Below are 25,573 nucleotides of genomic sequence, written 5' to 3' on the forward strand. Positions count from 1 at the left end.
GCCAAGCTCATGGGGTGGAGGAAAATGATGTTGGTGAAATTACGCTTGTGGAAGTGGAGTTGGAATATAGTGCCATATCTGAAGTACTCATTTGATTACTGTTTGGTCGGAGGAGCTATACCAGATGAATGGAGAGTTGCCATAGTAGCCCCTGTGTATAAAGGAAAGGGTGATAGACATAAAGCTGAAAATTACAGGCCAGTAAGTTTGACATGCATTGTATGTAAGCTTTGGGAAGGCATTCTTTCTGATTTTATTAGACATGTTCATGAAATTAATAATTGGTTCGATAGAAGGCAATTCGGTTTTAGGAAAGGTTATTCCACACAAGCTCAACTTGTAGGATTTCAGCAAGATATAGCAGATATCTTGGATTCTGGAGGTCAAATGGACTGTATCGCGATTGACCTGTCTAAAGCATTTGATACGGTGGATCATGGGAGACTACTGACAAAAATAAGTGCAATTGGACTAGACAAAAGAGTGATTGAATGGGTTGCTATATTTCTAGAAAATAGATCTCAGAGAATTAGAGTAGGTGAAGCTTTATCTGACCCTGTAATAATTAAGAGGAGAATTCCTCAAGGCAGTATTATCAGACCTTTATGTTTTCTTATATATATAAATGATATGAGTAAAGGAGTGGAATCGGAGGTAAGGCTTTTTGCGGATGATGTTATTCTCTATAGAGTGATAAATAAGTTACAAGATTGTGAGCAACTGCAACGTGACGTCGAAAATATTGTGAGATGGACAGCAGGCAATGGTATGTTGATAAACGGGGTTAAAAGTCAGGTTGTGAGTCTCACAAATAGGAAAAGTCCTCTCAGTTTTAATTACTGCGTTGATGGGGTGAAAGTTCCTTTTGGGGATCATTGTAAGTATCTAGGTGTTAATATAAGGAAAGATCTTCATTGGGGTAATCACATAAAAAGGATTGTAAATACAGGGTACAGATCTCTGCACATGGTTATGAGGGTGTTTAGGGGTTGTAGTAAGGATGTAAAGGAGAGGGCATATAAGTATCTGGTAAGATCCCAACTAGAGTATGGTTCCAGTGTATGGGACCCTCACCAGGATTACCTTATTCAAGAACTGGAAAAAATCCAAAGAAAAGCAGCTCGATTTGTTCTGGGTGGTTTCCGACAAAAGAGTAGCGTTTCCAAATGGAAATACTAAGTTCCCATGAAGGGAATTAGATTCTTTTCCACCAATAGAGCATATCAAAAATCAGATCAAAAATTAGATGTATGGCTTTTCCGGCGTTTGCTCTATTAACCAGCGTTTCGTCTTAGGTCTGACACTAGACTCTTGAGAGTGGGATGTGTCAGACCCTACCCACTGACGCTGGGGTGTATGCAGGTGAACTTATCAGAAGCTTATTTATGAAGCACCAGTGGGTAGGGTCTGACACATCCCACTCTGAAGAGTCTAGTGTCAGACCTAAGACGAAACGCTGGTTAATAGAGCAAACGCCGGAAAAGCAATACATCTAATTTTTTATCTGATTTTTGATATGCTCTATTGGTGGAAAAGAATCTAATTCCCTTCATGGGAACTTAGAATTTCCATTTGGAATTGCTAGGCGGGCATTGGTTCCATTGTGGAGTTTTGTCTCCCGTATGCAGTTATCAGACTGTGCTTCATAAATAAGCTTCTGATAAGTTCACCTGCATACACCCCAGCGTCAGTGGGTAGGGTCTGACACATCCCACTCTGAAGAGTCTAGTGTCAGACCTAAGACGAAACGCTGGTTAATAGAGCAAACGCCGGAAAAGCCATACATCTAATTTTTGATCTGAAAAGAGTAGCGTTACAAAAGTGTTGCAAAGTTTGGGTTGGGAAGAATTGAGAGAAAGAAGAAGAGCTGCTCGACTAAGTGGTATGTTCCGAGCTGTCAGCGGAGAGATGGCGTGGAATGACATTAGTAGACGAATAAGTTTGAATGGCGTTTATAAAAGTAGGAAAGATCACAATATGAAGATAAAGTTGGAATTCAAGAGGACAAACTGGGGCAAATATTCATTTATAGGAAGGGGAGTTAGGGATTGGAATAATTTACCAAGGGAGACGTTCAATAAATTTCCAATTTCTTTGAAATCATTTAGGAAAAGGCTAGGAAAGCAACAGATAGGGAATCTGCCACCTGGGCGACTGCCCTAAATGCAGATCAGTATTGATTGATTGATTAACAGAAGGATGGTAAATAAACTTCATTGTCATAAAGCAGCAAGAATATATGAAATTAGACCTGAAATGGTGAGTATAGTGGTGTAACCTTCCAGGCTTCTCCAGCCATACTTTTACGCGATATCATTCGATATCAAGATTATCCGCCATCTGCAATTATTCATAACGACATATTAATTCAACTTCTATCATTTGTAAATAAGGCTTTTGGAATCATATTGTATATATTAGAACATCAGTTATTATTTAAATTATTATATTAAGTAGGATAGGAATTCAGTACGTATTGTAAATATGGTCAATGTTGAGACAAAGTTGTTGTCATTTCATTACATACTTGTGTACACAGAAAAGTTATTCTTGAAGCGGGGACGTTGGATGAGTCAGTGGGTTAAACTCATGAGCAAGGGGCACTACACAGCTACCCGCATGCAAGGCTAGCAGCTTGGATGCTACATCATCGCCATGCCTACTGGTTACTTGTGTAGAATGAAGAGAGGGAGATGATAATGCGATCTATGAATCAGATGCTTCGTTATATTGTGATTTTGTATTGAGCTTTTATCAAGAGTGGGAAGAGCCCGGTGATACATTATCTAGCGCGGAGCAATCCTCGAATAACGGACACACTCTCACACGATTACCTGAACGACAACTACTTAATTGATTTTTGAGACAGTAAGTGCTCGCTTCGAGACAGTTATTTTTCGTACAGCGTGTTGTCGCTTCAACACAGTACTTAGCTGCTGTGATGCTGTCGGATCTGCGCGAGACGAAACAAGCTTACGGCTTGCGAGATATTCAGTAATTATTCTGGACGAAGAACTACGTTTAGTTCAAGTCCATGGCATTTGGTACAAGTCAGTATAGTATCAGTAGATTAGCTAAGTTGGATTGAGATTTTTGCTAACATGGAAAAATTCATATCTCTGAATTTTCTCCTCCTACGATCAATGCTGATCAATTTTCACAAGTATAGGGCCAATGTCTAATTTAAAGACTAGGCAATTAGGGAGTGCTAGTCCAGATAGCCCAAATCACATCACAGAAGGAAGGATGTCCATGGAGCCAATTCTACAACGAGAAGAGGAGAACGAGTGACCACGGAATATAGATGACCTCACCGGAAGCTGCAATTGGTGAGCTTCAATTAGATAAAGCAAGCAACAGTTAATTTAAGTAACGTAAATTCTTAAATCCCTCCACGCTTAAAGGAACTTTTCCAATTCATCTCATTTTTTTTGTATAATAAATTCATTTGTATTTTATATTGCATTAATTTTCTTTCCTAAGCGATACTTAACGGTTAATTATTTAAAATCCTACCCCTGTGATTTAAGTATAAGTCTCTATGCTAGTAAATATAAATTTTGCTTTACAGTTTTGTTTGAAACTGTAATGCTGGTGCCCAAACATTACATAGAGAAATGGGAATCCATGGAATGTTAATTGATTCAATTTGCGTGGCAATTTGCGGGCAAGCCACATATAGTTATATTCATGTGTTCTCAGGTAATAACGTTCGTCTCCTCTAATGTGAAAGTTAGGAGAGCCAACAGTTACATTTGTCGCACCAACGTGGAGCTCAAAAACCATTAAGTATTCGTGGAAAGAAAGCGGTAGAGTCTGTGTTTCTGGCGGTTAAGTGAGTGTCCATATAAGTTATATGTGTGATTTTGGGGGAATCATGGCTGTACAACGTGAAAAGGACATGAAATTACGTAGCGGAAACTTAGTAAAGGGAGGCGAGATGCTGAATTCTGGGAATGTTGTAGATGAAAGCATTGAAGTAGATAAAACAGTAGAGAGTGGTGGGAACATGGAAAATAGCACAGAATCTGATGTAGCTAGGATGGAGGGCGAGAAAGAAAGTAATACGAATAGTGAAATGAATATTCAACAACTGTTTGTGATGATGCAAGGGATATTACAGCAAACAGATGAAATTAGGAAGGAAACGAATGAAATTAAGAAGGAAGTCGAGAGAACGAAAAATGAAATTAGCAGAGAAATAGAACAGACGAAAACCGAAATTAGCAGAGAAGTTAATACTAAGATGGATGCTTTAAATCATAGATTAGATGAAGCACTAGAGCAGCAGAAACTTTTTGAGAATCAGTTAGCGGAACAGGAGACGAGATGTAACCAACATGAAAAAGTGGTAGAAAAAAGTTAACTGAACATAGGAGCGAAGTAGGCCAGCAGATCACAGGAATTAATAGTAAAATTCAGGAACAAGTACGAGAAGTTACTAAAGTTAGAGAACAAGTACAACAACAATACGATGATCTGTGTGGTAAGGTAGAGATTAATGCTAAAATATGTAATGATAAGTTTGCGAGTGACGTAGAAACTAGAGAGAAAAGAATAAATGAACGTATTGATAGGTCGGAGGCACAAATACGTAAAGAAATCAGAGAAAAGCAGGATAATATAGGAAGTCAGTGCCATGGTACAAATTTCATATTTGAAACAGAACTACCTAAATTCAATGGGAGGCAGACAAACCCTTTAGATTTTTTAAACACTGTGAAGAAACGCTTTGAGAAACGAATAGAAGAAGGAATTATTGAATGGGAAGAAGCATTAGAAATAATTGGTAATGCTTTTATTGGGGAAACAAAATCATGGTTTGCTCATAAATACGGGGTGAAGGTATTCAAACAATGTGATACAGACGGCTATACCTACACCACAAAAGTGTACTGTGGCAAAGGGACAACTGCTAACCCTGGACTACCACATGCTACAGCTGTTGTGATGGAATGTATGGATACTTATTTAGACAGTTTATCAACTTTGTTCAATATCAACACGTCAGTTGATTTGGCGAATAAACTCCTAGCTAGACGCACTCATCTGGTTGGTACCTTGCGGAAGAATAGAGATGAGCTTCCGCCAGGTCTAAAAGAAAGAGTCAAGAAAGGAGAAATGGTTGCTAAGGAATCACAGAATGGTATCCTAGCATTGAAATGGATGGACAAGCGAGAGGTTTATATGCTTTCAACTAAGCACCAGTTAGAATTTGTAACTTCAGGAAAACATGATAAGAGTAACATGGAAATTTTCAAACCATCCGTAGTTACTGACTATAACAAAGCAAAGCCTGGCACTGATGTATCTGATCAGCTATTGTCCTATAATACATCTGTTCGGAAAACTGTCATGTCAGATGGTATCACAAGGTAGCAATGGAACTACTAATTGGAACTAGCTTGGTGAATTCATGGACTGCATACAGAAACTACCAAACAGTGCCAAAGCTGCGGAAAATATCCCTCACTACCTTCAAGGAGAAATGTGCTCTTGAACTGATGTGCTTGTCAGATGAAGTAGAAACACCTCGTTACAATCGTGGTATCCATCTCCTTGTGGAGACGGAAGAAACTGAAAAGGCTGGAAATTCCACACGGAAGAGAAGGAAATACTGCAGCATATGCTACAAAGAGGCTACCGAAACTGGAGGTTGACAGGCTGCAAGGAAAGCGAAGAAAGTAACAACATATTGTAAACAGTGCCCAGACAAAGCATTCTTATGCAAACCTCACTATGAGTTGGTTCACAAGTGATGTGTATCTTGTAAAAACTGTTATCCTTTCATATCATTTATACTATGGCATAAATTCAATAACTAGCATGATAGATCATCATCTGTGTTGTTTTCTTTTGTAATTTCAACTTTCCTTAGAACAATGAAGCTCCATCGATCAAATAATAACCATTTCTGAAACTGTCTGTTGCTCAATGCACAGCATGGTGAGAAAGGAATGGGCACCGCGCTGCACTCTATGAACACCTTACATGAACAAGCATGATATTTTGTATGAGCGTCCGTCACCCCATAAGGGGTGACATCGTCTTCAAAGTGTCAAATAACAAATTTAAGTAATGTTTTATTCAGTGAGGAAAGTGAGAAAAAACCAGAGGCAGTATACCACCCAAAGATTTCTTTCCTGACATAGGCCTACTGCTATAAAAGTGATGATAAAGTATAATATTTAAAATTTACCTTTAAAACCTAAGGATTATCATCTGACTTATTTAGAAACTCCCAGACTACTTTTAATCCCTCCATTTCAAACAGCTGAGTTTTTTCCCCACATTATTGGCAAGACCAAAGCGATCACATGCAGTTTTAAAGCAGTTGACTGACTGTTGTAGTTTTGCAGGTGTTAAAGCAGGAGATGCAGTGTCATTGGCATACTGCAGTTCTGTCACCCGGGTAACCAGAGTACATCTTTGTGAGCAAAGTCTTGCCAGATTGAAAAGGCCTCCATCAAAATGAACTTTAATCTTCATGCCTAAGTGGTTTGCAGATGATTCATGCAGCCTGCCAGCCATGTACAGTGCAAAGAGTAAGAACAAGCACACAGCCTTGTCTCAATCCACGAGTGATTGGTAGGGACCTGAAAAATTAGCATCTATTTGTTTCAAAATTAGCATCTATTTTTTTCAAAATTAGCATCTATTTACAAAGTTAAAATAATCGCATGGTATTATTAATTTTAACGATTCCAAGTTTATGAAGTGCAATTATTGTCCTTGGTTCACACACAATACAAATTCATTGTTCAAAACGAAAGCATTGTCAGTACTTCGGCATTGCTTTTTTTTTTTTTTTTTTTTTCAAATTGCACTGTCTGTCTGTAACCACTGTGTTGTAATGAGACAACACGCACTCGCTATCTACATTGTTTGTTGGGGTCCACAACAAGACAGTATTTAGCAAATATGCTGAACTCTGTCTGAACTGCAGTTAATGCAAGCATGGCATCACATTTTTCACTTTCTTTCATCTGGATTTGAATTGCATGTTTCAGAGAACAGTAACCAGACCAGATATCGTTTCGTGAGAGATCTGTTACTCCAAACAATTTCTCAAGCTCATCTAATTTATCAGTGTTATTCAAAATTATATTTTTTGGATACAAAATTTGAGAAATTGATACAAAATGCTTATGGTTGGGGTCCTTAGCTTTCAATGTGGCTAGCTTGCACTGTGAAGAATTAGCAGCTTTGAAAAATGTCTCTCTACATGCAGCCTGCTATAGAAGAGTGTGCTTAATCAAAGCATCATTAGCTGCCACAGAAAAATTCCCCTCACAAATGAAGGTAAAACTGGCATCAAGGTTATGCACTTTGGGGTAAAGGAGATGAGAGGTAGGATACAGAGACCCTTGAAGTTCAGTAAGGAGGTCAACCAATCCAGCTGCATGATGTGTGACAAAAACCATGTGGGAGTGAAGCCTATTCACTTCTCGGTCACTCAGATCAGTCAGGTACTTAATACCACAGTTGTTGATGTCTTTCATGTCAGACATCTTGAAAAATGTAACAACATCCGTAAAGTAAGCACTCGGATAGTAGACAGCCTGAATCCAGGTATTCCATCGGGTTATGACAGGTGCAGGAAAAAGCTTTGCTTCCTTTGAAGCACCATACTTTGATGTTAAGAATTGTAAATAATTATACTTTCGCTTTCTTGTGTTCAAAAACGCAGACTTTACCATCGCAACCACATGATTTAAATCTGTCATCCCTGTGACCAACTATTAGCAACCAAGTTGATCTTATGTGCCCAGCACAGTACATGCATTAAATGATCCCCCCTATGGCCACACCTAACATTTCATAACATCGGGTCATGTACGGGGCACTGTCTCTAACAAACACATTAACTGCATCATATGGTACATTATAACTGCACAGAGCTTCTAAAACAGCACGGGAGCAGTTTGTAGCATTTCCTGCATCAAGATAGTTCACAGAAACAACATGCATCACTCTTTTTGATCCGGCTGGGACTTGGAATATTATGATAAAGACACAACGGCCCATTCTATCTGTAGTTTGATCACAGAGTATGTTGATGTTCTTCCCCACTAGAGCCTCTGCTGTTCTTTTCTGGTGGTCAGATGCAACTTCTAGAAAGGAAGAAAGACCTCAAATTATAACAAAATAATTTAAAATTACAGGCTCAATTGAGTACGGGTAAGATAGTTCGATATGGAAATCGCACTCAGATTCGGTATCCTTCAATTTTGCGCGTGGTTTTGATGTCGTAATACCTAAACCGTACCCGATCAATGAAAGTGAAACTTACCCAGTAAATATACTTCACGTAGAGTTCTCACACATGGTAGCTCTTCATTTGAAAACTCAGTAATCCAGGCTCTCAGCTCTTTGCTTTCTAGCTTTTCCAGATGTATATTTGCTTTGGCAAATACTTCAACTGTGTGTTTCGAGAAGTTATCTCTGGAAATTTTTCGTCATTTACAACTAACTGTGTAAGCACAGAAGATTGCTTTTTTAGAGATGTACTAGCAGCAGGGGTTGAACATTCGTTACCGGGTCGCTTACCCACGTGTTTTTCAGATTTAACATGTTTCACAATGCTATCATTTTTTCCCACCCAACTCAGCAATTACAATACTTGCAAAATACTGTCGCTGAATCTGTGGCATATTAACCATCCTTCGCATATTGCTGAGCCCATTCGTGCGCAGTTTTTGTCGTGCGCCCCATAACCTAAACGATCGCTCGACTTTCTACTCTTCACTAGTTTCAATTTTGAACAACAGGAAAACTATGCTGCATCTAACTTGTTATTTCTGTGACACTCGATTTACATTTCGATAATAATTGATACAGATCTTATTCCCATTGCTATGCCCATTGTAAATATCGATCAAAGTCAGCAAGCAGCAATAGATCGGCTACTTTTCTTCATCGATCGGAACGGTCGAAAGATTTATGCATCATATTTTGAGTATTTCAGACGATTTTGCCAAAATACCTTGTTTTCGCAAGTAAAATAGCACATTTTCTCAGAATTCGCACCAAAATCGCATATTCATACTAATTTCACATTTTGGGTCACAATTTGCATTTTGTCACACTTTTATTTATGCGTAAAAATGATTTTATTTCACATTACAATTACTGTAGGCTTGGATTAAGTACATGATTCAAAAATTTGCATTTATCGCAAATCCGATTTATTTTTCAGGTCCCTAGTGATTGGGAACAAATCTGATACTGAGTTACCATGAAGAACCTGTCCAGACATGCCATCATGAAGAGCTTGAACCAATTCCAGATAACGTTTGGGATATCCAGAATGTGTCAATACTTTCCACATAGCAGATCTTGATACTGAATCAAAGGCACTTTCCAGATCACAGAAAACTAAATACAGAAGCCGCTATTGCTCCCTGCATTTTTCCTGGAGCTGTCTAGCACAGAAGATCATATCTGTTGTGCCTCTGGAGGTTCAGAAACCACATTGAGAGTCAGGCAAAATAACTTGGAGCCAGTTTAATAGAATTCCTGTGAAAATTTTACCTGCAATTAACAAAAGCGATATACCACGGTAGTTCCTACATACACTACGATCACATTTCTTAAAGATAGTGATGATGGCAGCATTCATCAAGTCAGGTACTTCAAGTTTCCCAAATAAAGAGGATGAGAGTGAAAAATCTAGTCTTCAAGGGTATACCTCCATTTTGTATCAGTTCCAGAGGGATGTTATCAGGACTAGAAGCCTTCCTTGGTTTTAGTTGATTGAGTGCTTTGGTGAAATCTCTGTAGGTGGAACTGCCATCCATGGTAGTTGGAACTGCTGACGGACATTATGAAGAAAGTCCTCAGTGACATTGGAGGCATGATTTAGAACCACACAGAAATGTTCCTTCCAACGCTCTAAAATTTCTCCATTATCAGTTAAAATTATGGAGTTGTCAGCAGTCTTCAATGACCCCGATGAAGATCGAATTGGACCACATATCTCCTTTATGCCAGCATAGAAGTTTTGCAGGTCATGGGAATCAGATAGTCTTTGCAGTTCTTCAGCTTTTTGTAGCCACTAGTTATTCTTGATTTCCTTAATTTGTGCCTGACATTTTCCTTTAAGTTCCAAGAAATACGATTTCTTCACACTGGAAGATGGATCTTGAAGATAGGATAGATGGGCTTCCCGTTTGGCATTGATCAGACACTTAATTTCTTCATTATTTTCATCAAACCAGGCTTGTCTTTTTTTTCCCCCTCACAAAAACCAATTGTTTCCTCAGCTGACTCAGTGATGGATGAACTTCTGAAGTGCGGCCCACTCCTGAATTGTACTATCACTGCTGACTGGATGACTAGCCAGTTTGAGATTTCATTTCTGTAATCTGCAGCAATGGCAGGTTGTGGATGGATCTATTTTGGTTTGCAACAAATTGAGATTCTCAACCGGCAAAAAAGGAGCTTATGATCTGTCCAGCAGTCATCAATGTTTCTTGTGGTCCTTGTACAAAGGAAATCTTTTTTAGCACATTGCCTGGTGATGATATAGTCAAGGATGTACCAGTGCTTTGAGAGAAGATGCATCCAAGTGGTCCTGTACCGAATACACAGGCAGAACTGAGTTTTAGTAATAAAGAGTTCATATTCAGCACATAAACCAAGGAGCAGCAGACCATTAGCATTAAAGTTGCCAAGTTCATGTTTTCCCATCACACTGCCCCATAATGGGTGATCTTAACCAACTCTGGCGTTGAAATCGCCAAGTAGTAAGAGCTTGTCCCTTGGTGGTAATTTGGTGATGGTAGTGCTCAGCAGGTTGTAGAATTGATCTTTAGCTTCTACATCAGCATCCAAGGTGGGAGCATATGCCGAGATGAGTGTCACACATATATCTCCAGAGAGTGGGATTTGGAGAGTCACAATTCTTTCGCTGACAGCAGTTGGAGTTAGCTGATAAATTCACCAATGTGGTCTTCACAGTGAATCTAACACCACGAATACGGTGTTCTCCCTCACCTTTTCCCTTCCAGAAGATTGTGTAACCTGAGATGAACTCTGTAAGTTTACCTTCGCTGGACAGTCTGGTTTCACTTAAGGCAGCAATATCAATGTTCATTCGTCCAAGCTCATGGGTGACAAGCGCTGTTCTCCTCTCAGGTCTGTTATTGTCTTTCAAATCAAGTAGGGCTCAAACATTCCAGGTTCCTATAATCAAGTTTTGGTAATCTTGGTTTTTCAACCACATAAAGGGTGACCCGCTGGGTGCAGCCTCCCAGCCAGCTGAGAGTGTGAATACCGATGTTTAGCCCACATTTTCTACGGCCTTCCCCATTCAGGGAGGGCAGCAGGGATCCTAAATAGGCCTGCTCAAACACAGATGCAGAACCGAATTCCTGAGTAGTCACGGGCTCTCAGAAAGATGACCATCACACACCTGCTGCTAATGTGCGGGTCCGAAGTAGATGCTTCCAGTTTCACCCGAAACCTGCCTCCACCATCCTTATCCCATCGCTGTTGGACTTGAGTTGAAAGGCGTGACAGCAGGAAAAAGTGCCACAAGCAGGATTTGTTTAAGGTGGATCGCAGCTTGCAAGGAAGTGACCCACACGCTATGATCTCAGAACTATACCCTGCGGCACAAATGAAACGTGACGTGCAGGTTCTAGTACCACGACTGCAACGGACTGCCACAGACTCAAAATACTACTGGGTTGCACCTTCACAGCCAGTCCATCTGGCATGACCTCATCCGCCTCCACAACCGCTGAGAACCACAAAAAGAAGGTTCCTCCGTCCGTTTTCCCATTGGGCCAAAAACACAGATGGGTTCCAGTGTCATTTCCTACACTGAGGGGACCATCACCCCACCCAAAAGGGCTCATCCACCTGAAGCCGTTGGCCCTTATGTGGGAGAGGGCCAAGTTATTAACCATATCTACATATATTTAAAAGTAACTACTTATTGTACTTCTCTAAACATTACAGTGCACTGTCGCTTTGATGTTCCTTGCCTTGTGTTGCACCAATGACTGCTTCAGTAGACTAGGGGGAAATATTCCTTGACTCCAGCCACACCAATGAGAGCCGTGCAGTATCCAATGAAAACCTGAGAATGCTGGATGACAGTCTGTCAAGTCCGTGTGGAGTGATGAACTGGATTGTGGTATCTTGTAGTTTTATTTCATACTATGCTAGTTTGCTCAAGAACATGGGTGGTAGTGTTATTAGCTGCACTGCAGAAAGGAAACTGACAACTCTGCTTCCTCCTCTTCCCATCTCACTCGCTTCTTGGCAGCCCTTTGAGGTGATGGTTGTTAACCTATATAGAAGCAGAATAATACCCTATTTAAACGGTTCATTAGTAACCACGTTTCTGAACGACAAATAATAAAAAATTAATACATACTGAACCTGAGCAGATATTGGCCACCAGGCCACATAAACTATAGCTCACAGCCTTGAAAACTCTATTAAGTAACAAACTTGCATGATAAGAGCAAAATTTTTGTCTTTAACTCCTTCAGTGGCAGGTTCTGACAGACCTCCTGTGCCAGAAAAGCGACGTTTCTTGGAGGAAATTATTTTTTAGGAAGCAAGGAACGCGTAACAAGTATTAAGGGAACGCATTCATATATTATTCAAGGTTAATAAAAACTTACTTTACACTCTATTTACACTTTTTTTTTACAGTAGGCCTGTAATATGGTTTTATAAAATATTGCTGTTTTGAGAATACTGTCCTGTGAGCAATACATTTTTATTTCAGGCTTTTGTATTATTCCCATCAACAATAACAAAATAAACTGTCAAATTTCATAAGTTTGTTTCTTTCCCAAACTGAGCCCTTGCATGTGGAGATATATTTACAAGTTTTTCAATGCACTTTTAGCATTAAAAAAGTTTTCGGTCACTGTCAAATTTACAACTTCATCTGTTAGAAACAGTTCAAAACAGTCAAGCGCACCTCACCTCTGGTAATAATACAACCCTCACACCAGGATTTCCCATAAATGGAATTATATTAGGTTGCACACTATCACCAGGCTTACACTTTTTCCACACGAATGTATATTCAACATCTCCTACCATCACCTTAGCTACTGACATAATATCTTCTTCATTTTCACTAGAAATACTAAGGTCATCATCCGAAGAATCAATAGAATCATTTCAATACTATCAGAAATACTAATGTCACTCAGATTCATCTTTGACGTAGTTCCTTATTTTGTCTTCAGACAAACACTTCTTCCGTTTTGTGCTCGCCATTTCTGTTTACCTCGTCAGCTGGCCAGAGGTTGTATATGTAAAGTAGAGAAGATAAAGCATACTTTAGGCCAGAGACTTCATGAATATAGCTGGAAACCCTCCCACCATCTCTTGAGAATTCTGGGCGTGCCACTGAAGATGTTAAATCGATTTTAGAACAAGGATAATACCAGCTGAACTAGACACTTATGAAAATTACCCTGGAAAGATACTATATATGAGTGACAAAATGTTTGGAACTAAGAAGAGATAGTTAGTAATCTCGACTTGCACTCTCTGTGATTAGATTTTGATACGGAAAATGGAGCTGATTACTTGCAATTGCACTTTGTTCCCGAGACAGTATTTCCTTTTCTGGTGATGGTACGATATGCTGCCTGGCCCCAAAACTTACGAGGCAGTATTCCCTGCCAATGTATACAGTCTCACTTCCCACACAGGTTTTATTCATTTATGATCTCATTTTATTATAATAATAAAAGAAAGACAACTGACAACTCTGTTTCCTCCTCTTCCCATCCCACTCCTTTCTTGGCAGCCCTAAAGAGAATAACAATATTACCCTAATCCCCTCAGATGACCAAACAGCTTCGGACGGATGAGTTCCCTTAGGTGGGATGATGGTCCCCTCAATGTAAGAAATAACACTGGAGCCCAACGAGTAGCATCTGACCCCACGTTAGGGGTGGCTGCAAAAGGATTTTGTACTCCGTGTTAGGAGTGGCCTGATAACCTGCTGGCAGTAGCTCTAAAATGAATTTGGGAGTGACTACCTCATAGTAATGACAGCTTAAAATGAAAATGGCACCTTCAGAAATACCTCATGAAAGGCTGGGACACTCCCCGGAAGTGACGTTGAGTTCTTAAGCTAGGGGTAAAGTGAGAAATGGGCAACCAGTAAGGAACATTATGAAGGTGGCAATAATCGAACTCATGTCACTGACTGAGAAGTCAGAAAAGGTGATTGGCTTCATGGAGAAGGAGAATATAGCTATAATGGGAGTGACTGAGGATAAGTGGAGAGGAAAAAGAAGAAGTTGAAGAAGGTATATGCTCTCTACTGGAGTCGAGGAAAATAAGGCAAGGGACGGATGGGGGATAATAACCAACAAGATCTTATATAAGTATGAAGACAAAGTGGACTATATAATTGATAGAATAATAAAGACACAGTTAAGGACAGAGAATGGAGATTTCATTCAAGTGTATGTACCCCAGACTGGAAGCAAAAAAGAAGATAAGGACAAATTCCTGGAGACACTGGAGGGAGAAATAAAGACTGTAGAAATGAATGTCATGGGAGACTAGTGTAATGGTGGAACACAGCAGAAAAGAAATGGAAGACATAATTGGAACTTTTGGATATGGAAAGAGGAATGAAGTTGGTGGATATCTGTGTGAGAAATGGACTGTTTAAGCAATATGTGTTTCGGGAAGAAGAATAACAATGATTATGGATGGGGAAACAGAATGACAAAAATAGTAATTAATTCTTGGTAGAAAGAGCAAATTGTAGACAGTTGTTCAATGTAACAGCCTCGCCAAAAGTAGCCTTTCAAGGATACTATACAGTAGTGGTAGCAAAATTGAAAGTAAGAAAAATAGAGAAATTGAAAGAAAAAATTAAAAGATATGGAAGTAAACTAAAAATTCCAATATAAATTGAAACAACACATACCCAGAGCTGAGGTGAAGAGAGTGGAAGTGAAATGGAATATGTTCAAGAAAGCATTTGTAAGCGGTGCAGAGAGTGCTTGCGGCAGAACATCTGAAAGAGTGAAAGATAAAGAGATCCCATGGTGAAATGATACGGTAAAGGAAGCAGTGAAAAATAAGATGAAAGCATGCGAAGTGTGGAACAGGGATAAAACAGAAATAAGTAGAAGAAAGTGTCAGGAAATGAGAAGGAGGTGAAAGAATGTACTAAGTGAAGAAAAGCTGGGAAGGATTTACACGAGAATTGAAAGAGGATGTGGATGTTGGTAAAAGGATGCCATTTAGACTTGTAAGAGGGGGGGGGGGGGGAGAAAAGAAAGAGCCCAACACAAAACAGGTGAAAGGGAAAAGAGGAGAGAGAATAACACAACCAGAGGAGAAAAGGAAAAGATTGATGCACATGTGATAAACTGATATAACTTGAAAGCAATATTCTCTCATCCATGGGTAAATAATGCAAGTATAGAGCTTGAATTATTATTTTATGATTATGATTATTATGATCATGACTGGTGATGTACATCCACTTTTTAGTATCATTATTCGTTTTTATTTTCCTAATTGCTTTACGTCGCACCGACACATATAGGTTTTATGGCGACGATGGAACAGGAATGGAAAAGAAGCGGCCGTGGCCTTAAGGTACAGCCCCAGCATTTGCCTGGTGTGAAAATGGGAAACCATGGAAAGCCATCTTCAGGGCTGCCGACAGTGGGGTTCGAACACACTATCTCCCGGATGCAAGCTCACAGCTGCACACTCCTAACCGCACGGCCAACTCACCCGGTCATTATTAGTTTACGATCGCATTATTTGTTAAGTTATGTCATGAAACATTTGCTGTATATAGATATTTATATGAGTTTAGTTAATGTAAGAACCTGTAATTAATATTATATAATTTGTTATTACCTGTATTAATGATTTGTAATCCACTACAGAATTGTGAAACACACTGTAACATCCAGAATGGTACTGGGTAGACGAGAACTCGGTAGAATATTCTGTACATTATATCTGGGCCTTAAGCATTCTAGAATTTACGAGAAAATGTATCTTTTTTTCCTAGAAGCCTGGCCAGGCACATATATAAAAAGGTGGTCTTGATGGTAGAGACGAGTTATGACAGTTGGAGTTATGGTTTAACAGAAGTATACCTGTGACCTCGTGTTGTGTTGAACTGACATGTTATCAGCAGTCAACTGTTTCAACTGTGTTTTAAGGTTGTGATCTCCATGTGGCATGTGCTGAGTGATGGGCAGTTGTTAAAATGGTGGTTTGAGATATGTATATATTTTGTCTGTGACAGCAGTGATTAAGGTTATGTGTATGTTTATGTGAAGTTAAGGTGAAATAAATAAGTATACCAACTGACAGCATTTCGTGTGCGTCTTCGTGGATACATCAAGATGGAAGGGTTACTTTGATGAACTCCTGAATGTAGACGAGATGATAGAGGTAGAGCGTAAGGAGAGTGAAATCACAATGGAAGAGTTGGAAACGGATGTCAAACGAATTAAAATTGGAAAAGCAGTGGGACTGGATGAACTGTCTGTAGAAATGATAACAGCAGCATTATTGTGCGAAGGAGGACAACCATTATTCCTGGTTCAGGAAGTTCAATTGAACCTGTTGTCCATTGGTCTACAATGGCTGTATAGACGCTATTTAGAGTATTTGGAAAGAAAAATCGCTACCAAATGACTGGAGTAAGGAGTAATAATACCTATATTTAAGGAGGAGGACAAGGAAGATAGGTGATAATTATTGAGGAATCAAGCTTGTATCTCAGGCAGCAAAAATATTTCAAAGGGTACAAGGAAAGAGAATGAGAAGAAAGGTGGAGGGACAATTACAAGAAGACTAATATAGCTTTTGAAATGGAAGATCAGCAGTAGACTCCATCTTCAGTGTGAGGCAGTTGATCAAGAAACATCGAGAATACAGAAGAGATATGTGATGACATTCCTTTATTTAAGGCTTATGATAGTGTACCCAGAGCAGAGGTATGGAAAGTAATGCAACAGAAAGTATTTAGAAAACAAATGATTAAATATGTGCAAGCAATGTACAAAATTTTTTGCAGCAGTGTCCAGACACGTGGAGAGGACCAAGCGGTATTGAAATGAAACTGGATTATGACAAGGGAGTGTGCTGTGACCACTGCTGTTCATAATGGTTATGGACAAAATTGTGAAGGAGGCCAAAGGAGACAGGGAACTGAAGGTAATTCTGTGTGATGTAAGGAGCAGACAGAGAGGAGGTATAAGGGCAATTTGAGATGCTTGAGTGAGTATTATAAACTATCCACTTCATGTCAATATTGATATGACAATCTAAGAATCAAAGAATTATTTAGCCACCTAATGTTTTGGCAGTATCTCACTTTTCAGTCTTGTCTAGCTTGGCTCTGGAATGAGTTTGACACTGTGATTCAAGTGTGTCCAGCAATTTCATGCTGACATACATTCGATAAAAAATCACAATGGAGCTGAACCTAAAAATCCTGTTGTAATATAATTTGTTCTTTTGACAAGCGAGATTGTTTTGTCATTTTAAATATGTTTAGTAGAAGATACTGTCCCATTTTTTAGTCTCTGAGTTAAAGAAGGGGTGTGGTTTAACGATTGACCATTTTATTATTAAATCATTCAAATTTACTATATGACAGGATATTTGGATGTTGTCTGTATTTTACAAATAATTGAAATTGTGAGATACGCGATATTCAATTGAAGGTGTGCTTAAGTGAATTAAGTTTGGTTTTGTGTAACATTGCACGATCCCTTCTGGCGCAGCAATGTGCAACATGTGTGAACAGCTGACTAGGATGACAAAAATTTACTTCTGAGGACTTCTATTGTTGCTGAAGTTGGGTCCTGTGGCGGTTGGTGATGACACGCCCTTGTACCCACCTCTCTCCGCTAGCACAGTTCAATTTTTACAAATTATAAATGTCATTGTCCTCTAAACAATGTTTGTTTGTTTTTTCTTTTTTTTCTTTTGCTAGGGGCTTTACGTCGCACCGACACAAATACGTCTTATGGTGACGATGGGATAGGCCTAGGAGTTGGAAGGAAGCGGCCGTGGCCTTAATTAAGGTACAGCCCCAGCATTTGCCTGGTGTGAAAATGGGGAAACCACGGAAAACCATCTTCAGGGCTGCCGATAGTGGGATTCGAACCTACTATCTCCCGGATGCAAGCTCACAGCCGCGCGCCTCTACGCGCACGGCCAACTCGCCCGGTAATGTTTTTAAGATTAAATTAATATGGCTGATGATGCCCAATAAAAGAAGGGCGAAACATGTCCCCATAATATTTAGATTTTCTATGTCTAATTAACCACATAACGTGGTACTGATTGTATTGAATAGGTGGGATAATAAATATACTCCCTTTGTAAACTAAGTGAGAGACCTATCTATGTCGTTGCAATGTAAAGCCAATTGTAAAAAGGACCAATTTATTTGAGAACAGAGTTTGTATGAGCTTTGATGTTCAAATGTACATATGAGCCTATTGTGTGTGTTAGAGTGACCAGTGAAAATGGGGACGTACATCCTTACAGCATAGTTGATACATTTGCGCATCCCCACATACATGACTACATGACTACTTAAAATATAATGTGAGAAGCTTTGATACAGACAATGTAAGCAATATGGCAAAAATGAGGAGTGCTCTGAAAGAAAGGGAAGATATTGATGTAATTACATCTGGCTGCTTTCCTCAAATTTTCAATCTTCTCTCCCAGGATCTTCCCAAGGACACTTCAAACATAAAGGAACATGTAGCAGAAATTGTGAAATTCTTATGCAATATTCATTTTTCCAATGCAAAATTTAGGAGCGAAGGAGGACAACCATTATTCCTGCTTCAGGAAGTTCCATTGAACCTGTTGTCCGACTGCCTTCAATCTTGCACTAAAAACTGGCCACTAGTTGTAAAGATTTGTGAAGAAAATAGAGACAAGATTAAGATTCCATTAAGAGAAAGATTAGTGACCTTCAAATAAAGTGAAATGCTGAAGACTTTTTAAATGTGTTAAAACCAATAGCACTGGCTCGTCTGATGTAACCCAGAAGTGACTGTACTCCATTGGACAAGCAGTTAAAGTGTGGAAAAAAAAGCTAAAGTATGACTTACACTATTCTGCATTGTCAATACTTTACATTTTATTATAATTATCTACCGTACATGTTTCAAGAGCTACTACTCTCTTCTTCAGCAGTGCCAAAACATCAAACTAAATCCTAGGACTTGCTACATTTTTACAAATACAGTCATCAACAGAACAAATTATGGACCGATGACCTTTGATGTTAGGCCCCTTAAAACAACAAGCAGAACAAATTATACGTAAATCTTGAAATCATTAAAATATTTCTTTGTGTCTAAACTGTTTACTTATTATGTCATTTAGTGAAAACTTTAAAAATAGAATAATTTCAAATCATAAAATGAATAAAACCTATTAAATTAGTCACTGAAAATGAAAACCTACAACCTGTTTTCCAGTCATTGACCGGGTCAGGAATGAAATGAATGAATCATATATAGGCTATTAGTACGATGGGGTCGCTACTCCCAAAGTGAATTTATTAATGACTAATAGATGCTATGAAATGAGAATGGAGAGTGTTGCTGGAATGAAAGATGACAGGGAAAACCGGAGTACCTGGAGAAAAACCTGTCCTGCCTCCGCTTTGTCCAGCACAAATCTCACATGGAGTGACAGGGATTTGAACCACAGTATCCAGCGGTGAGAGGCCGACGCGCTGTCGTCTGAGCCACGGAGGCTCACTAAATTAGTCGCTATATATTAAAATTTAAAATCTGCTCTTGAAACTTAAGTCCTTATTTACTTACTTACTTAATGCGGCCCTCTTGTACCACGAGGTGTCGAGGATACGAGAGATCTCCATCTACTCCTATCTCCAGTAATGGCAATGGCCTCTCATACAGAGAGTCCTCTCTCCTGAAGTGCTTCTCTAATCCCCTCCTCCCATGTCTTCCGTGGTCTTCCTCGAGCCTTCCTTCCTTCCAATCTCACCTCCCTCGTTAACCTTGGCAAGCGGTCTGTCGACAATCGGTGGACGTGGCCAAACCATCTCAATTGATATTCTTGGATGGTTTTCTCTATTGCCTTCATATTCAATACTTTCCGGATGGCTGTATTCCGGATCCTGTCCCTCCTGGTTTTGTCCTCTACTTTCCAGAGGTATCTCATCTCTGCTTGGATAGACATATCAGGGAGAAAGTATTAAGGGACTTTCCCCTGCATTCTCATCAACATGCATATCAACCAGGGAAGTCAGTTGAGACGGCACTACACCAGCTAGTTTCTAGGCTGGAGAGTGACTTGGATCAGCAACAACTTGCTATGGTTGTATTCCTAGATATAGAAGGGGCCTTTAACTATACATTTTTGGGCTCCATAGAACGTAGTCTAGAGAGAAGTGAGCAATATGCTCATAAAATGGATTATGGCCTCACTGCAGGGTCGTCAAGTTCTGTTTACCCTCAACGCTGTAATGTTGAGAGCTAATATAGACAGGGGGTGTCCACAGGGAGGAGTATTATCACCAACATTATGGTGTCTGGTAGTGGATGAACTACTTACCAGGTTAAATGTTGGAGGAATATACGCCCAAGGCTATGCAGATGACATAAGCCTGATGGCGGTAGGAAATTTGACCAGCACGGTTTCCGAGCTCGTACAGAGCTCTTTACGTAGGGTGGAAAGATGGTGCCACGAGACAGACTTGTCGGTTAATCCCGATAAGACGGAGCTTGTGGTATTTACCAGGAGGAGGAGGCTAGACGGACTGTCAGAGCCTTTCCTATTTGGGAAAAAATTAGTTAAGATAACCTCGGTTAAGTACCTAGGGGTAATCCTTGAGGCAAGACTGAGTTGGAAGGAACATATAGATCATAAGGTGGATAAGGCTCGCAAGATTATGTGGGCCTGTCGCAGGGCCGTCGGGAATACTTGGGGCCTAAGACCTAAGGTGGTCCAGTGGCTCTATATCTCTATTGTGCGGCCCACAATCACCTATGCATCTTTAGTCTGGTGGCCAGGTTCGGAGAGTAAAACTGTGACCACCAAGTTAAACAGTGTCCAAAGACTTGCGTGTCTAGGAATAACAGGGGCACTGGATACTACACCATTATGTGCAATGGAGGCCATCCTAGGTTTTCCCCCCTTACATTTATATGTTAAGGTAATAGCGGGAATGAGTGCCTATCGTCTCTGGTCACTCGGAGGATGGTCCTTCAAAAACCCGAATAGAGGTCATGCTTCTATTCTTACAAGGCTCCACCAGACTTGCCCTATGACAATGATGATCGGGGATCTGATGAAGCCTAGCGTTAATTTGAATTATAAATTTACAGTGGTGATACCCACAAGGGAGGAGTGGGCTGCGGATGCTGGGCCCATCTTAAGTCTGGGGGCTGTACATGGTACACAGATGGCTCGCGGACGGAGACGGACACAGGCGCCGGGGTCTGGAGGCCTAAGACAAGGCTCTCCCTTCCTATGGGTAAATATGCTACTGTTTTCCAGGCCGAAGTATACGCAATACTAGCCTGTGCTGTATATATATGGAATATGCCTGGATACAGAAGACGCACACTATTTGCAGTGATAGCCAGGCAGCGCTAAAAGCACTATGTGCAGTTAAAACAACATCAAAACTGGTATGGGAATGCCAAAGGATGTTAGATCAGCTGTGTGAATTTAGCTCAGTTACCCTATTATGGGTCCCTGGGCACACAGGTATCAGTGGAAATGAAGAAGCTGACAAACTACCGAAACAAGGCTCAAAAGGTTCTTTCACAGGACCAGAGCCCTTCCTGGGAGTGTCACTCCGAAGCGTGAGACTGGTAATATCCCAGAGGACAAACCAGTCTCACTTAGATATTTGGAAGAGGTTAACTATAGCAAGGCAGGCACGTGAACTTATCAAAGGGCCTAGCCAAAGTTATAAAAAGGTCCTAATGAATTTGAATACGACCAGAATGAGAATGGTAGTTGGACTGTTAACAGGCCACAATACCTTACAGACACACCTACACATCATGAAAATCACCCAGGATCCGATGTGTAGAAGATGCAGTAAGGAGGAGGAGACCTCCGCGCATGTGTTATGTCAGTGCGAGGCTCTTGCAAGCACCAGACATCGATACCTTGGCTCACATGTTGTGAGCCTGGAAGACATCAGGAATGCCAATATCCGGACACTAGTATCCTTTATAGGAGCACTAGGGCTGGACTAGGCAAACCTGTTTAAGGGGCACAAAGGGTCTTCATAGACCTATGTGTGGAGCTCTGCGAAGACAGGGCTCACCCATTTCTTATCTATCTATCTATCTCATCTCTGCTGCTTGGATTCTGCTCTTGGTTCTTTCTGTTAGCACCCAGGATTCGCAGCCATAGGTCAATGTGGGCACAAAGGTGGATTTGTAAACAGCTAACTTTGTGCCCTTTGAGATCTCCTCCTTGTTGAGGAAGTTTGTTCGGATGGCATTAAAAAAAAGGCGCCCTGCTGTTCCTATTTTGTTATTTCCTCCTCCATCTTCCGTCTGAGCTGATGATTGAGCCAAGATACTTGAACTTGGTGACTTGTTCTAATGGTTTACTATCAACTATGATACAGTGTCTCTCCTCATTCCTGCTGATAACCATAGTCTTTGTCTTGTCCACATTCACCTCCATACCTTTTTTCTTAAGCTCTTCCACTCGTACATTGATGTTGTGTTGTAGGTTTTGTTCGCTGGAGGCAACAACAATCAGCTCATCAGCAAATGCCAAGTTAGAAAATCGTACTGGCCGCATGAGGTAATTTCCGACCGTCAATTTCTTGATTCTCTCATGACACAGCTTCATAATTTGGTGGAGGTACACGATGAAAAGAAGAGGGCTAAGACTGCAGCCGTACTGGACTCCTTGTCTCGTTGTGAACTCTACCGACTTCACATTTCCTGTCCGCACATAATTCCGACAGTTCTTATACAGACTCTTGATTGAACTGCAAGGTGACCTGCTAACTCCATGCTCCTTTAGGACTTTCCAGAGTTTGGACCTCGGGACTCTGTCAAATGCCTGTTTCAGGTCAATAAAGGCAGCATGAAGGGCCTTGTTCTTTTCCAGTAGCTTTGCACTGGCCATCCTAACAGTAAATAAGAGATCTTGCGTGCTTCTATTTGGACGGAAGCCACATTGGGCTTCTTCAAGTTTAGCCTCTACCTCCTTTCTTAATCTAGTCTCCAGGATCTTTGAGAAGACCTTCCCAGGCACTGATAACAAGGATATGCCACGATGATTACTGCACTCTCAATTGTCTCCTTTTTTAAAGATGGGGATGACTGCTACCTCCACCTTTCTTGTTCTCCAGGCCTCCACCATAATCTTGAATACAAAGACTTCTGCTTTCTTTCCCAAGTTCTTAATCATTACTGGTGCGATTCCATCATGCCCTTGTGCCTTTCCATTCTTGAGTTGTTTAACAGCCAACTGCATTTCATTTATCCTTAAGTCTTCTCCTTCTTCTTGTTTTCCTTCTCTCCCAGTCTCCTCTCTTTCCTGGTGATGATGATGATGCTTGTTGTTTAAAGGGGCCTAACATCGAGGTCATTGGCCCCTAATGGTACCAAATGAAATGACAAACAAAAAAGTCAAAATCATCCACTGACCTAAATAAAAAAAATGTCATGAAGAATGAATGGATGGACATGAACCAAAAAAAAAAAAAAAAACAGTGGAACAGACTCAAAAAAAAAAAAAGATCATAAATAATAGTGTTTCTGACCAAGGGACCACTTATAAAGCACAATCCTGAATCGAGGATGCTTGATGTCTGAACAGGTCCAAAATCCAGGTCAAAGGTCCCTCAGAATGGTACTTATCGCTAGTAAAGTAGAACCATGGTATTTGTCATGTTGGGTTACTAATCAAAAGTAGTGAAGACTCAGTGTGTTCCACACATGATGGTACTACTCACAAGTATTGTACATCATACAGGTAACGCAGACCTATGGTGTTTCTCACACAATGGTGCCACTCATAACCAACGCAAACCGATTAGGTTCCTCACCTAGGTGTACTAGTCACGGGCGCCGGTATTCCCGTGGTGTTCCTCACATAAAACCCCCCCATGGCACTACAGCCCTTGAAGGGCCTTGGCCTACCAAGCGACCGCTGCTCAGACCGAAAACCTGCAGATTGTGAGGTGCCGTGTGGTCAGTGCGACACATCCTCTCGGCCATTATTCTGGGCTTTCGAGACTGGGGCCGCCACCTCACCGTCAGATAGCTCCTCAATTCTAATCACGTAGGCTGAGTGGACCTCGAACCAGCCCTCAGGTCTAGAGAAAAATCCTTGACCTGGCCGGGAATTGAACCCGGGGCCTCCAGGCGAGAGTCAGGCACGCTATCCCTACACCACGGGGCCAGCAAGATTTACTGGCACTTCAAAAAACTCCTGCGGTACAAAATACAGACACCTCAGTATCTCCAAAAGCCGTAAGAGTACTTAGGACGTAAAACCATTATTATTATTTTTATTATTATCCATTAAAATTCCTTCCAAATTGAGCCTTTATATCTCCTCTTTCACAGTACCCATTCACCATTGTTCCTGCCTGTTTATACTAGCAATCATTCTTGCTACTGTCATGTCTGCCCGTTCTAACTTATAAATAAGATATCCCTTAGCGCTCCAGATTTCACTCTCGTACAGCATAGTCAGTCTGAAAATATAAGTAAGGATAGATTCATCCAAGAACTTCTTTCTTACAGAATAGTGTTGATCGCAACTGCAAGCTCACTGCAGCAGCTTCCCAGCATCTTGATTCAATTTCGTTTAAGTTAGTATATTATCATCATGAGAGAATACCCATCCTAAATACTCAAAATGATTACCTGCTTCAGCTTTGTATTCCTGGCCTGACATTCAATCCTCTTAGGTTTCTTTCCTACTGACATAACTTAAGTGTTGGAAATGCTAAATTTCATCATAACCTTAGCACCTCTATTGAAGTTCCAAGATATTTCGGATATTTCAGCACAGTCTACGATGAAGACCAAGTCATCGACATAGACCAAACCTCTTGCTACACTTCAACCCAACTGAATCCCTCCCTGCCATTTTAGTAAATGATCCATGTAAACTATGAACAACAAAAGTGAAAGCCTTGTCTAAACTTGGTAACTACCTTGTACCAAGAACTACTTTACTAGTCTGACGAAATCAGAAGGCATTACATTCCTTGAAAATTATAAATACCATAGGCCTACATTTTTTGTGAATATCACCTATCCATGAAAATTTATTCTACTAATCAAATGGATTTATATAAAAAAGCTCATACTCCATAGAGTCTATTAAGGGTCTCTGGCCTCCCAAGATAACTGCTGCTAAGCCCAACAACCTTTAAATGTTAGTAGTCATATGTTCTCCACCCACTGCTGTTTCTTGATGGATGCAGTGATACTTTCATATCTCTTGGCACAAGCCAAAGCAATATGCAGTAATGGGAGATAGCAGGTTCGAACCCCACTATCGGCAGTCCTAAAGATGTTTTTCCATGGTTTCCCATTTT

General features: G+C 40.4%; 1 protein-coding gene across 4 annotated transcripts in view; it reads right to left on the reverse strand.

The window, feature by feature from the left end:
* Snx16 (sorting nexin 16) overlaps positions 1–25,573 on the reverse strand; it is a 131,647-nt gene that overhangs the window by 87,129 nt on the left and 18,945 nt on the right. Inside the window, exon 1 of one of the 4 annotated variants that reach the window (XM_067138922.2) lies at positions 19,839–19,961. The exons of the other annotated variants lie outside the window; for them this stretch is intronic. The gene's annotated coding sequence lies outside the window, so the exon portion shown is untranslated. Of the gene's footprint in view, positions 1–19,838; positions 19,962–25,573 lie in introns of those variants that run through there. 4 annotated transcript variants of the gene reach the window in all.

Source organism: Anabrus simplex, chromosome 2, assembly GCF_040414725.1.
Source record: "Anabrus simplex isolate iqAnaSimp1 chromosome 2, ASM4041472v1, whole genome shotgun sequence".
Taxonomy (NCBI): domain Eukaryota; kingdom Metazoa; phylum Arthropoda; class Insecta; order Orthoptera; family Tettigoniidae; genus Anabrus; species Anabrus simplex.